The sequence below is a fragment of the Apium graveolens genome, chromosome 6 (assembly GCF_009905375.1).
Source record: "Apium graveolens cultivar Ventura chromosome 6, ASM990537v1, whole genome shotgun sequence".
Lineage (NCBI taxonomy): Eukaryota > Viridiplantae > Streptophyta > Magnoliopsida > Apiales > Apiaceae > Apium > Apium graveolens.
In genome coordinates this window covers 24,314,101-24,329,455 of record NC_133652.1, presented here as the reverse complement: position 1 = coordinate 24,329,455, position 15,355 = coordinate 24,314,101, and the positions used below count along the sequence as shown (strand labels likewise).

General features: G+C 29.9%; 1 non-coding gene and 1 pseudogene across 1 annotated transcript; both read right to left on the bottom strand.

The window, feature by feature from the left end:
• Positions 1-1,041: 1,041 nt before the first annotated feature.
• On the bottom strand, positions 1,042-1,286 carry LOC141669858 (small nucleolar RNA U3; annotated as a pseudogene).
• A 12,231-nt stretch (positions 1,287-13,517) lies between these two features.
• Positions 13,518-13,735, bottom strand: LOC141669849 (small nucleolar RNA U3). Its single transcript, XR_012554102.1, has one exon. It is a non-coding gene; the product is annotated as a small nucleolar RNA U3 (small nucleolar RNA).
• Positions 13,736-15,355: the final 1,620 nt, after the last annotated feature.

Sequence of the window (15,355 nt, the reverse complement as noted above, 5' to 3'; positions counted from 1 at the left end):
ATTCGACTGGTATTTTTGTGCGGTCGAATTTAGCCTTGCCAAAACTGGAGGGAATTTTCCCGCCAACTAAATTATTTTTACGCTCCTAAATTCAACCGCTAGCTGTCCAATATAGCCTTACCAAATGGAGGGATATTTTCCCGCTTTTTTTGTTTGAATTTACTGAAATAGCAAAAAAAACAAAACAGCCAAATGCAAAAAAAAAAACGATTTCAACCGAAATCGGTTGAAATAATTAAATTGATTGCAAGCGGTTGTATTTAGTAAACGAAAAAACACACAAAAAATAATAATTTAAAAAGTATTTTTAAAAAAATCGAAACAACAATTTAGGATTAAATAATAGTTAGCTGTACTAGTCAAACTGAAACTTGACTGTTAAAATGACAAACCAAATAAAATTATTTTGATACGAAACTTTGGTTATATCACTAATATATATATATACACTTTGACATACTGTTGGATCATTGAATTTTTTTAAAGAAAATCGAAACACCAATTCAGGAATAAACACTAGGTAAATGTACTAGTCAAACTGAAACTTGATTGTTAAAATGGCTAACCAAATAAAATTATTTTGATATGAAATTTTTGTTATATCACTAATATATATGTATATATATTGGCATCCAAGGTTGGATCGTTGAAAAATATTTTTAAAAAAATTGAAACACCAATTCAGGAATACACACTAGTTAGCTATACTAGTCAAACTGAAACTTGACTGTTAAAATGACAAATCAAATAAAATTATTTTGATTTGAAATTTTGGTTATATCACTAATACACACACATATATATAACATATATATATTGGCATACATACGGTTTGATCATTGAAAAATAATTTTAAAAAAATGTGTTTTACAAATATGTCCCATTTTTTTTTTTGCTAAATTAATATGTCCCATTTTAAAAGTTGATTTATAAATATGTCCTATTTCTAATTATATTTAGAGATATATCCTGTATACCAGATTTTTTATAATTTGTAATTAATCATGGTTAACTTTTTTTTTTGCTAAATAAAAGTTGAGAGGTTTGTCAGACAACTGCAAGACCACCCCAGCCAGGAATAACCCAACTGAGAACGATCCTCTACGGCTCTGAATGGTGCACTGACCGTGCAGGGCTGTTAATCACGCTCTGGTCCTACAATCATGATTCATCCACCAGACTTGGTCACCTGTCTCCTTAGAAATCAAGGATATAGAGGTACGATTACTAATCAAGGATATAGAGGTACGATTACTATAGAACAGATCCTGTTCAAGTATGGGCGTAATCATGGTTAACTTTAATAGTTAACATCTTCAAATGTCATATATAATCTTTTTACGCTACCGTTATATTGTGATATCTTAATGTGCATGATTATATTGTTGATGAAAAGAGTTAAATCTAATCCGAAAAGTATTTATATATACAGGAGACCACATAACTTCTAGAAAATGATGAAAACTAAAATTTAACAAATTATGATGCAACAAATAGAGTGAAACATCACACTGACTTAAGTTTGCGGATCAATGTATAAAACTTTCTCAATCAATAAATATAAATATACATGTAAATACACATTGGTGTACCAGTACTACGAATCTTGCATGGCTGCTTGCTTGACTTATTTTCAGTGATGAAATCGTCACTCCCAACTTAGGCGTACTGGAAGAACACCATGAGTGTTGTTTAACCTTACTTGAAGGATATTATAGTTGTAGTTGATTGCTGACAAAACTTAAAGAATATTTTGTTTTGCTAACACAATCATTCTGTCACTACATCATAGACTCGCTATATAATTCTTTTTATTTTGATTTTTGACAACATCAAATATATATGTATTTGCAGGCGTTGCTTAATTCTGAAATTTCAATAACAACCGACCCGGGACACTAGATTTGTGAGATAATTCTACTGCACTGAATTATGTATTATATTTTAATGTTGGATATTTTATGTGATCTTTAAGAACTTAAAATCTAGTTTTATGGCTTAGTATTTGTATTATAAGGCATTCTAGTCATATTTAGTATTATTTATAAAGTAGTTATATATATATGAGTTTTACATGAGTTAAAATTAACTAGAGGACATAATTATAATTATTGAATAAAAAAGGACATATCAGTAAAGTAACTCATAAATTTGGGACAGATTGTATAAATCCCCTTTAAAAAATCGAAACACTAATTCAGGTTTAAACACTAGTTAGCTAACTGTACTAGTCAAACTGAGGTTTGACTATTAAATCCGACCATTTTCGACGAGTCATACTTAGCCGTTTTTCTTGTAGTGATCTCCCTTAACTTATGTTTTTTAAAATATATACTCTCCTTCCACCCAATTTTCCTATAAAATTCTTTACAATGGAATTGGGCATAAGTGAACCAATAATCTTTAATGTAATGTTAAATGTATAAATAGAGTATAATGAAGTAATATAGAGAATATATAACTTCTAATATTATATATCCTTACTAATTTTGAAAAACTTTGAAACATAAAGAATCGAAAGACGTATTGTAAATAAGTAAATAAATGAATGGGTAGGAGGAGGAGTAATATTTTACATTAAATGAAATGATGGAAAATGATTACTTGTATTAAAATTACTAACTTCGCTCGAAGTGCATCATTGTTTTTTGGATTTTAAAAATATTCAAAATTTGACATGAGATCTCACGAGATTTGTTAAAACTACGATGATATGTTAAATCGATTTATTTTTTATTTTTCACTTAAAAAACTAGCTTCTTAAAAAAGAACTATTTTAGATACTCAATATTCATTGATGAAGGTAAGATAGTGCAAATATTTTGAATTAATTTTATATATTCAATTATTCAAATAAAAGTTATATCTATACTATATTGTAGTATTTGATTCAATGTATTTTATATTATTTAAAGAAAATATATATATTGTTCAATAATTTTAAGGAATTAACCAGTTTATATGATATTTATGAAACTTTATCGAATTGAAAAATATTTAATTTTAGGAGAATAGTATACAATGTTATCAAATTATTATATGAAGAAATATTATAGTCGTAATGAAACAAATTTAAAAATGGTTTAAATAACAATAAATTACAATTTTTTTCCTCGAATTCTTCGAAATATCATGAATATCAATATTAAGTCTTTATAATATATAATTTATTTTTATATTAAAATAATAGATATGGATGGTTTTTAAATGATAATGTGAATACCATATATAAATTATTACAATTTATTTATTACATAATTTTAATTTTTGAATAAATATAAATGCATGTTATTTAAGTAATCAATTGCCTCACTAGATATTAATAATGAATATACATGTACATAAATTAAATATTTATCATGTAATAATTGAAACCATCGTAATTTACTAATAAATGTAAAATATGATAATTTACATGCTAACACACACATATAACTTAAACTTTTTTTGTTAAAATTAGTGTAAATAAAAAATTAACATTTTTCATACATACATATGTTGAATTTCAGAAACTAACATTTTTCATTAAAATCAACTTTTATATTAATAGTAGTGTAAATTTTACATTATTGTATATTATGATTGCAAGTCATTCTGACTTCAGTTATGCAATTTTTATCTTTTTAAATTGAATAGGTTAATTGTAAGTTAGTAATGAACTCGATAATAATACATACCAATACACAAATTTTTTTTAAAAAAAATCAAAATTTTTAGTCAACTCTGTATCAACATATATATGTTAATTTTTAGCTTTTTTTTGTAAACATATTAACGGCATTCTACATATTAAGTTTAATTATTTGGTTTTAATCATACACTAACTACCCTATTTATATTCATTCATTAAATATAAATTACACAACACAAACAAGAATATATATATATATTTTGCTTGATGAGCTATATTAGAAATGTTGTGTAATTTGATAATCTCTTGTATGAAAATAATACACATTGATAAACAATCAACTTGTATTTGATATACATTACACATTATACAACATTTACAAATAAAAAATTAATTAAAAATATTATAATTGCACGATGCATAAAAAAACTCTTGAAAATGACCCGTGCTTCGTATAGGTTATTATACTAGTTCTTTCCTAATTCCCCAACTACATAATCGATAACATAATTGATAACATGGTTAGAGTCCGTAATATTATAATATAGAGATTTTAGAAGTTCTCACAAGATCAACTCCGTTTGTTTATTGCATTTCCAAATGTAAAGAGACGTTTATATAAGTCACTTTCTCCCCAACTTTCTAGAGAAAACTTTATTTGCAACTCTAAAATCTTGGGATGTGATCAATACAATTAATCTAATTACCTAAATAATCATTACTAAAGACTTTTTCAGTTCATTTGATTTTATAAAAAAACAAAAAGAAACAAAGATGATTATTAGAGACGCAACATTAAACTGCACCTTGTTTGTACCTAATTATCAATCGCATTAAAAAGTTGTGTATCATAAGAGGCATTTGTTGAACAGTGTGATTATTATTGAAAGAAATGAAGTAGTTATCTTTATCCAGTCCTTAAACATTGATTGTATGTAAGCATAATATTGGAATATTAATATGCGATATGCCTCGATAGTCGCTGATTGAACTATATTTAGTAATAGAAGGAGCTTACAAGAAATGAAAATTCAAAAATAATTAAATGATAAAAAAATGAAGCGGGAAACGATACATAATATATATAAAGATATCAAGAACTTGCAATTTATTATGATCTCAATGTCGGAATAAATCCAAAAATTTGTTATAATTTTTTTTATTTAGTTATAAACATTGTTGTGAACACATATTAGCAGTTATAGACTTCGTAGTATAAGCTATTCACCTGTATCTTTATTATGGGCTGAGTATTTTGTTTAAAGCTATTTTTCAGTTTGTTATCTATTTTCTATATCTGCATGTAATGTATTTGAACGTAAAAAAATACACTAATCTTTCTTTTATCTTCTCATTTTTATATATACAATTCAGTGTTCTTTATTTTTTTGATTATATGTGTGATCAAACTATGAGCTTAAAATCACACACTTGATATCAGATCCAAACACTTAACTTGAGGATCCCCCCAAACAATCAACAAACCACACATACACCAAAAGGCAATAAATGGACTGCTGGCTTGAACTATGTACCTGATGTTCGCGAGACACAACCACACAACATCTTCATTGAAGATGAAAGCATTCATGCGAGCTCAAGGAGTGTGAAAGGCTATGAAACCCTACGACCCGAAGCTAGTTGTTGAAGTGAAAATGAACAAGATTGAAATGGTTGCAAATTACCATGGCATCTCAAAATATATACTGCTGTCTGTTGCTGAGAAGAAATCCGTCAAGGAAGCTTGTGATGTAATCAAAATGATGTGCATGGTAGAAAATTGAGTGAAAGTCGCAAAAATGCAAACGTTAAAAGATGAGTTTGAATATAAAATGAAGGTGAAAGAGCAACTTGAAGATTACAATATGAAACTAAATGAATAGTATAAAATATACGAGCCTTGAGAGAAAAGATGGTGGAAGCTTATATTGTGAAGAAATTATTAAGGCCAGTCCCATCAAATTTCTACAGACTGCTTTAATGAATGAGCAATATGGGGTCTTAAATAGAAGATGTCACTAGAAGAGGTAATATGGCATTTGAAAGCTCATGAAGAGAGGATTCATGGGCATGTTAAAGATAATGTGAATCGGCTGCTTTTAACTCAGTAAGATTGGAATTAAAAATCAGAATTTGGAGGATTACATGGCAAAAACCGTGGCAACCGGAGAATATGTCACATAAAAGGTACAACGAACCAAGAGGCAGAAGGCTATAATGGTTTAAATAGTGGACGTGACTAGAGATGGATAAAGTGTGACAACCCGGGTCAATTCCGAGTACTTTTCAAAAAATGTGCCAAGTCCCGATTTCGAGCCTGTAATAAGTCGAAATATATTGGCTCAAATGCAGTAAATTTTCGTAGTCTACAAACCCACCACATGTCCTCAATATATCATGATTCATTGGTGCACTTAGTAGTAGTACTTTGTTTTATAAACTGGACTACCTAGATGTGGGACTGAGGTATTACAGACTCCCCCAATTAAACTTCTAACTTCCTCGTCAATCGTAAAGAGACAGCCCATAGTTCCAAGATTTTATCTCTCTTGTGGAATAATACCGACAATTTTCGTGTTCCCCCCTCCAGACCTCTGATTCCCATTAGGGGATAATACCACCAGCCTTCGTGTCCCCACCTCCCGAAACTTGACGATTCCAGCATTTCATAGCCGGCTCTCATACCATATGTAATAACTCGGGTCAAATCCCGAGTGTTGACAAAAATTAACTAAAGTATCGATTATGAGTCTGACATAAGTAGTCGAAACCTTCCTGGGTAGTTCTGAATCCAACCACTGATCCTCAAAAGATAATGATTTGTTGGTGTACTTAGTAATAATACTTTTCCTTACAAATTGAAGAAAAGTTCTAAATTTACTCGATGTGTGACTAGGTATTACATAAAGTGTTACAACTGTAATACCTATAGATACTACGCTTTTGTGTTTGTGTTGATAATCAAACAATATCGGATTTTTTATATATATTATGATTCTTGTCCAATATTTGAACATTTATTAGCCAAGTTAAGAGTTGGTAAAATAGAAATATATTTAATAAAATATGATATGTAAGGTATAAAATAAAATGACTAAATATGATATAAGATAAATTTAAGTTAGGTTACATATGTTTAATGTATATGTTAATATATTTTGAAACGGTCTGATTAGGTCTTAAATAGTCGATTTGGATGTGAAAATCGAACCGTAAAATTGGTTTGATTTAAATCAAACCTAAACTAAATCAAGCCGATAAAATATACGAAAAAATGATTTGAACGGTTTGATTCTGTTCGGCTCGGTAGGTTTGATTTTTTTTGGTTAGCCCTACCTGTAATGCATGTTCTTAAAATAAAGATTGTAAGCTTAAGTTGGGTACATCTTTCATGACTAACTCTAAACCTTTTGAATTATTATACACTAAACTATCGCTGACTTCCGTTGACAATACTAAGTGCTCTATATATTATTTTTATTGATGTTGATAATCGTACATCATCTGACTTTATCCTCTATATATTATTTTAATTGATATTTATGCATTTTATCAATTAAAAAATATTTTCAAAAAATTATATCAAATATGTATTATTTCTGTATATTCGAACAATGAAGGCCTAACGCAGCACTTCACTCTATTTAATTTTCTTTCAGATATCACATTTTACAACACCACATCATACCTCGGATCATAATGTTCTCGCTTATTATCGTCATGACCAAGTTATCCAAACTGGACTTACTTAACTTCATCAAGTTTCTACTCTCGTAAGATTTTGGTCTCATGCTTTTTTTCTAGCTGTTTATCTAGTTTATCTAACAATTCACATGTCATCAAAATTAAATCCCTCTTGCAGCCCATTATATTATTTTTGTCAAACTCGAACCTGTAACCGTCTCAAAGTTTTTGTATGCCTATATTGTTATTCTGAATTCACTCCATTCCTATTTCTTAGTTACTAATGTGCCAAATCTACATGTAATTATTTTAGCACAAGAACCTAATGGCTTTATTTTTTCCAACATATCAGGTTTGTGGAGAGGTTTCATCATTTTATGCTCCAACTGTATCATAAAATACCGAGATCCAATGCTAGACACTTCAACACATCCTATCCAATTACACAATCTCATCCAATACCACTTTCCATTAATCTTTTAGAATTCCTCTACAACCAGCCCATAATAGACTCCATTTATAACTCCAGCACCAGAATCACCATCTCACAAGTGTCTCACCGGTTTGAGATATATAATAATAGCCCATTATCACCCGCCATATCATTGTACAGTCCATCGTTATCAATTATCGGTGATTCATCCCATACTAATAATGTTTTTATTGAGGCCTCAGCTCTTCCTCCTAGATCTACAAGACTGGAAGTCTAATTTAAAGAACTTTAACAAAATCTTTGATAAGTACAGTACATCCCATCTCATTCCGCCAATATTTGAACTTGCATATGTCAGTCAAGCATCAAAAGTTACTAATTGACGTCTCGCCATGTCATATGTATGTCGTGCCGATTCATTATGACATATGAGACATTGTGCCCAAAACTGAATAGATAGTATCATAATGATATATGATACTAATTGCCTGTAAGTTGGTGTTTCGAATTAAATGCCTAATCACTTTAGGACTTAATACTAATATGACAGGAGTATGTATAATAGTCAATGATTAAATGATATAGTATAATTATTACCAATCTATTATCCCCTAACTCATATTACCATTATTATAATAGGTATAACATTTCATGTTTAAATGGTGTACCATTTTCATCTATTATCCACTTTAAAGACTCCAAGCTCAATTGATGACTTATATCTTGTAACATATATTTAAGAATTCTAGGCGAGGAATAAAGATTGAATTTAAATTTAAATATGCATATGTGTCGTTATGAAAAATCATGGTGGTTATGAAAGTGAAACACTTAACTGATGAAGTAAATTTTTAATTCACAAAATATCAATTGCATCATTTGCAACAGTTTTGTATTCAGTTTTGTATTTTTAAGTGGACTTTCAAGAGATAGGATTCGAGCCTAAATAGGAAACATATCCGTTGGTAGAGATGTATCATTATTTACATCCCAATATTAATCAAATATTATTCAAGATTGAGTTTTTATTTAGGTAGAGATCATTATTGATAGTACCTTTCTAATATGTCAGAACTCATTTAAGATCAATCCAATATGTGTTACAGGTTGAGAATGCATTACTGAGATAAATTGTTCACAGTGAAGCACATGTCAGAACGTGTAATGGATATGTATCGCAAACCTTCAAAGGAGGAGACGGTAAGGAATTGGAACACAATTTGAGATGCTTAATCTATGTAAATAAGAGGGAAGAACACATAGGTATAACAGTATCTTTAAAACCATCCATTTTGTATAAAGCTAGTAAGTCATACATATGCATTATTTGTGAGATATAAATTTTGGTTGGGAGTAAGGATTACTTCCACCCCGAGAAAAGTGGTGAGTTTGCCTATTTCCTTGAGAGAGAATTTTTTTATCTAATTTATCGAATGAAATTGTTGTCACTTGTAACTACAATATCATCAACATGCACATTTTTATCATGCGTATCCTATTTTTTTGAAAATTTACAAAGGATACGCATGTCAGACGTGCGTATCGACTGTTTACTATAGCAGAGACATGCATATCCTTTGTAATTTTTTTTAAAAAAAGGTGCGCATGATATGAATGCGCATTCAGTGGGTATTATAGGCGTTTTCCTGCATGTGGGTATTTTGGGTACCAGACCCCCAAATGGTGGGTATTTTAGGTTTTTACTACTTTCTGGTTTCAAGTGCCCAAAATACCCACATGCGGGAAAACTGTCATTTTTACCAACTGAATGCGCATTTGTAACATGCGTATCCTATTTTTTTAAAAATTTACAAAGGATACGCATGGGTGGATACGCATGTCTGACATGCGTATCCTTTGTAATTTTTTTTTTAAAAAAGGGTACGCATGATATGAATGCGCATTCAGTAGGTATTATGGGCAGTTTTCCCGCATGTGGGTATTTTGGGCACCAGACCCCCAAATGGTGGGTATTTTGGTTTTTTACCCTTAAATTTTTTCTTTAAAGGTGGGAAAAAATTCAATTGCTATTGATTATAAAATGACCAATATATTAATCATTTTAATGAACAAAATCTTTTGACTCATAAAGATTGGATATTTACTGTCCATTTAAAACCCATCTCCATGTTTTCACATAATTGTATTCTTATCTTTTAATCAAATGGAAGAAATCATAAAGTACACACAAACATAAAAAAAACTTGCATATACTAAATCCTTATAATGAGGAAATAATTAGTGAACAATAATCTGTATTGCAATTGATTTCACTTTCAAACCTTTGAAACAATCAAAATAAATATAAATTTGATGAGGGTTGTATATGCTTAGAATCTCAAATGTTATATATCAGAAATTGAACTAATTTCTTTGTGAAATAAAACAATCACAATAACAAAAAAGTACTAAATTTTGAAGATATATCAAATAGTTAATTAATTATATAAAAAACAAGTTCACCAGTGTAATGGAAACATGGTCATTCCATTCCTAGATCAACAGCTGGATTTTCTAAAAACATTGTTAAACTTCTTTACCCCCTTTTAATTAGTAAAAATTTTTAAAAAAGGAAAATAATTATTTAATGATGTAAAACTCTTTTTACATGTTTCCTCTAGCTGTTAGTATTATTGGAGTTCCCATTTTATCACTGGCAGTAGGAAGAAATTTTGCAATTAATGTTCAAATTAAACCCTAGAAGACCAACTGAAATTCATCTCAAAGCCCACAGTATCACTCCCAATATCAGCTACATATATAGATGTATCAATTGATCATGCTAAAAAAAGGCAATTCAACAGATAAATAAGAAGTATACAATCACATTATATCCCTATAAGAAACTCAAAACTTTAATCTTTACAATGTTGATAATGATAAAAAATGAGCAGAAACCCGACTAATAAAATTGATCAAACCTCACAATAAATTTCATGGATCCGGCAAAGTTAAGCTCTTGTATAGGAGCACACAAACCATACTTGATGTGGGCTAAACCTTAACATAGAAGTTTATATAAATAGAAAGTACACTAATATTAATTACTCATAGTTCTCCATCTACCAGAGTTGCCTAGTTTAGCTGTCTTGGGCCTCACATTTTGTCCGTTTCTTGCCGCCGGCGTCTTTAGTAGCATTCAATAGAACACCCCTTGAATCTATATCTTGAGCAGGAGGACCCCCTGCAGCTGCTTCTTCTGCACCCTTTTCAGGTTCCTGTTCCAATATTGACCTCTTTCTTTCCCTGCTAATGTGCTTCCGCTGGAAGTACTGTTCAGGTTTAGCTGGGAGGCCAATAACCACCATCCTAGAATAGGTACCCTCATGACTCTCCCCTTCATCAGCCACAAGCTTGCCTTTAGATTCACCCTGTGGCTCAGAAACCTGAACTTCCTCTTCGGGGATACTATCATCTGTATCACAGAAATATTCTTTCTTCCACTTGAATATATCCTTTCCTTGTCTTGCAGAATCGTACATACAAGGAACCAATTCCAGTACATCCTCACAAGCTTCCGTTTAATGATCAACGGAAAGACACATAAGGCAGCTTTGAGGAGATTCCAGATAAACAATGTTAACCCTAGCCAAAAATTTATCAGAATGACCAGGAATCACAGTCATAAGAACAGTAGGTCGGGTTGCACCCACATCAATCTCCACACAGACTAGAGCTTGATCAGAAGGGGACTTATTCTTAGCACTCACAAGAGTTTGTCTATGAAATGCTATAGGCCTACCTATAGCACTACATATATAGCATAACCCTTCAACAGACCAATAACTGAAAGGAATATTAGAGATCTCAATCCAAACATTTTCTTTGTTCAAAGGATAAACAGTTTGAAAATGCTCAAACCATTTGTGCACATGAATTCTCTGACCATCAATGTACAGAGGACTGCATTCAATGGCTTTGGAAGCAGATTGAGTATTTTCAAATTTCAAAACCAAATAACCCAATTGATGGAAATAAACATCGGTAAGACCAACTTTATGATATTTCTCAACAAGAGCATCCTTAATTTTAGTTTTATCAGTATTTGCAATCACATTATTATCGAAGTAACCTAAGCAACTACTCTTCCAATAATCACAAGCATTTTGTAGAAATTCATGTGAAGGTTTGACAAGTAAATAACCATTGTTCTTGTTAACCACATTCTCAGGATGAAAAGTGAATGAAGATTCATTAGCTTGCTCCTCGATAAGCGATTTTGTGGCATCCCTTCCCGGCCTAGATAATTTCGAGTGAGAGGCTTGTTGATCTTCGTATCCAACAGATTTTTTCATGCCAAAGAAAGGGGAAAGCTTATTAGAGAGAGCTGCAGGTTGTTTTTGTGAGTCCATTGCAAGAAAATTTTCGACTGCAGGTTAGAGATCTGTGAGGAGAGAGGAAGGGGGTGCAGAGATGCAAAGGTTTGTCGAACCGGAAAATAAGGTTAAAAATGTTTTGGGAAGAGAAAAGAAAAAATGGAGATGATATAAAGTAAGTCTCCATAATTAATTTCCGTTTAGAAGGGGCCTACATTTTTTTTATTTGATTTTGTAATCAAGAGGAAACAACCAAAATAGGAGCTTCTTGATAATTTCTTTCTAGCATCCGATACCACTACACGTACATTTCAATCTACTTAACAGTTGTGCTTTCTAACAACTTTTGTTTTTTGGTTTATCATCTAAAATATAATAATTCAGAATAATCTAAATATTTGAGAGCAATATCAAATGTTATTAAATAACAATCTTGGGATTTATCTCATCTATTTCAAATATTAGTAAAACATCCACTACAAGAATATAAGGCTAAATATAACGAACAAATTCAACCGATCTAAATTCGACCGAATTCGGTCGAATTTATGGTCAACCACGGCTAAATACAACCGCCAACGGTCGAATTTCAATTCGATTGACATAGTGCGGTTAAATTTAGTTAAAAATTCGACTGGTATTTTTGTGCGGTCGAATTTAGCTTTGCCAAAACTGGAGGGAATTTTCCCGCCAACTAAATTATTTTTACGCTCCTAAATTCAACCGCTAGCTATCCAATATAGCCTTACCAAATGGAGGGATATTTTCCCGTTTTTTTTGTTTGAATTTATTGAAATAGCAAAAAAAAAACAAAACAGCCAAATGCGAAAAAAAAAACGATTTCAACCGAAATCGGTTGAAATAATTAAATTGATTGCAAGCGGTTGTATTTAGTAAACGAAAAAACACACACAAAAAAATAATTTAAAAAGTATTTTTAAAAAAATCGAAACAACAATTTAGGATTAAATAATAGTTAGATGTACTAGTCAAACTGAAACTTGATTGTTAAAATGGCTAACCAAATAAAATTATTTTGATATGAAATTTTTGTTATATCACTAATATATATGTATATATATTGACATCCAAGGTTGGATCGTTGAAAAATATTTTTAAAAAAATCGAAACACCAATTCAGGAATATACACTAGTTAGCTATACTAGTCAAACTGAAACTTGACTGTTAAAATGACAAATCAAATAAAATTATTTTGATTTGAAATTTTGGTTATATCACTAATACACACACATATATATTGACATACATACGGTTGGATCATTGAAAAATAATTTTAAAAAAGGGTGTTTTACTAATATGTCCCATTTTAAAAGTTGATTTATAAATATGTCCTATTTCTAATTATATTTAGAGATATATCCTATATACCAGATTTTTTATAATTTGTAATTAATCATGGTTAACTTTTTTTTTGCTAAATAAAAGTTGAGTGGTTTGTCAGACAACTGCAAGACCACCCCAGCCAGGAAGAACCCAACTGAGAACGATCCTCTACGGCTCTGAATGGTGCACTGACCATGCAGGGCTGTTAATCACGCTCTAGTCCTACAGTCATGATTCATCCACCAGACTTGGTCACCTGTCTCATTAGAAATCAAGGATACAGAGGTACGATTACTATAGAACAGATCATGTTCAAGTAAGGGCGTAATCATGGGTAACTTTAATAGTTTCAAATGTCATATATAATCTTTTTACGCTACGGTTGTATTGTGATATCTTAATGTGCATGATTATATTGTTGATGAAAAGAGTTAAATCTAATCCGAAAAGTGTTTATATATACAGGAGACCACATAACTTCTAGAAAATGATGAAAACTAAAATTTAACAAATTATGATGCAACAAATAGAGTGAAACATCACACTGACTTAAGTTTGCAGATCAATGTATAAAACTTTCTCAATCAATAAATATAAATATACATGTATATACACATTGGTGTACCAGTACTACGAATCTTGCATGGCTGCTTGCTTGACTTGTTAGCTAACTGTACTAGTCAAACTGAGGCTTGACTATTAAATCTGACCGATTTTCGACGAGTCGTACTTAGCCGGTTTTCTTGTTGTGATGTCCCTTAACTTATGTTTTCTAAAATATATACTCTCCTTCCACCCAATTTTCCTATAAAATTCTTTACATTGGAATTGGGCATAAGTGAACCAATAAACTTTAATGTAATGTTAAATGTATAAATAGAGTATAATGAAGTAATATAGAGAATGTGTAACTTCTAATATTATATATCCTTACTAATTTTGAAAAACTTTGAAACATAAAGAATCGAGAGATGTAGTGTAAATAAGTAAATAAATGAATGGGTAGGAGGAGTAATATTTTACATTAAATGAAATGATGGAAAATGATTATAATTTAAAAGTATGAAATTTAATATCCCAAAAAAAATATGAAATTTAATTGATTTCATGGAACTCTTACAACCACTTTATCATATTTATACTATCTAATAATAAGATAAATACACTTTTTATTGAGTTTAATTAATTTCATGGATTCAAACTTTTACAACAACATTACTATATCTATATTATTTGATAATAAGGTAAGTACACTTTTGGTGGAACACACGTTGGATCAAAGTAACAAATTATGATTTTCATTACATAATTTAATTTAAATGATTATATCCGGTTTGAACCTCTACACCTATATAATTATATCTATAATATTTATTTAAGGGGAACACAATTCCACTCAAACACATTTTATAGTACTAAAGTGCCGATTTGATTAAAAAACTATTTAATTGTATTGTAATCATCATGTACGAACCTTTACAAATACATAATTTTATAATATTTAGTATTTTATTTTCTTTAGTTTGTGGGAATGGAACTCAAAATATTTTATTCACCTATATAACCTTATACCACTACACCATATTGTCAAATGTACTTTTTATGATACACATAATATGTAAGTGTGCTAATTGAATATTTTACTGTGCTAAATGAATATTTTAAATAACTTTAAAGATAGCTACTTGCATTCCGTAAAAAAAAGATAGTTACTTGAATATTTGTACAGTTAATTTTAAATAATTGAATTTCAGATATTAAGTTAGACATAATACATAAATGTATTATTATCTTATTTAATAATCATTTTTTAGTTTAAATATATATCTCATATAATTTAAAACATAATTTTTATTATAAAAAGTAATTAAAATATACATATATAATTTTTAAAGAAAATATTGAAAATATATTCGCTTATATATAAATAATCTATATTGGTATTA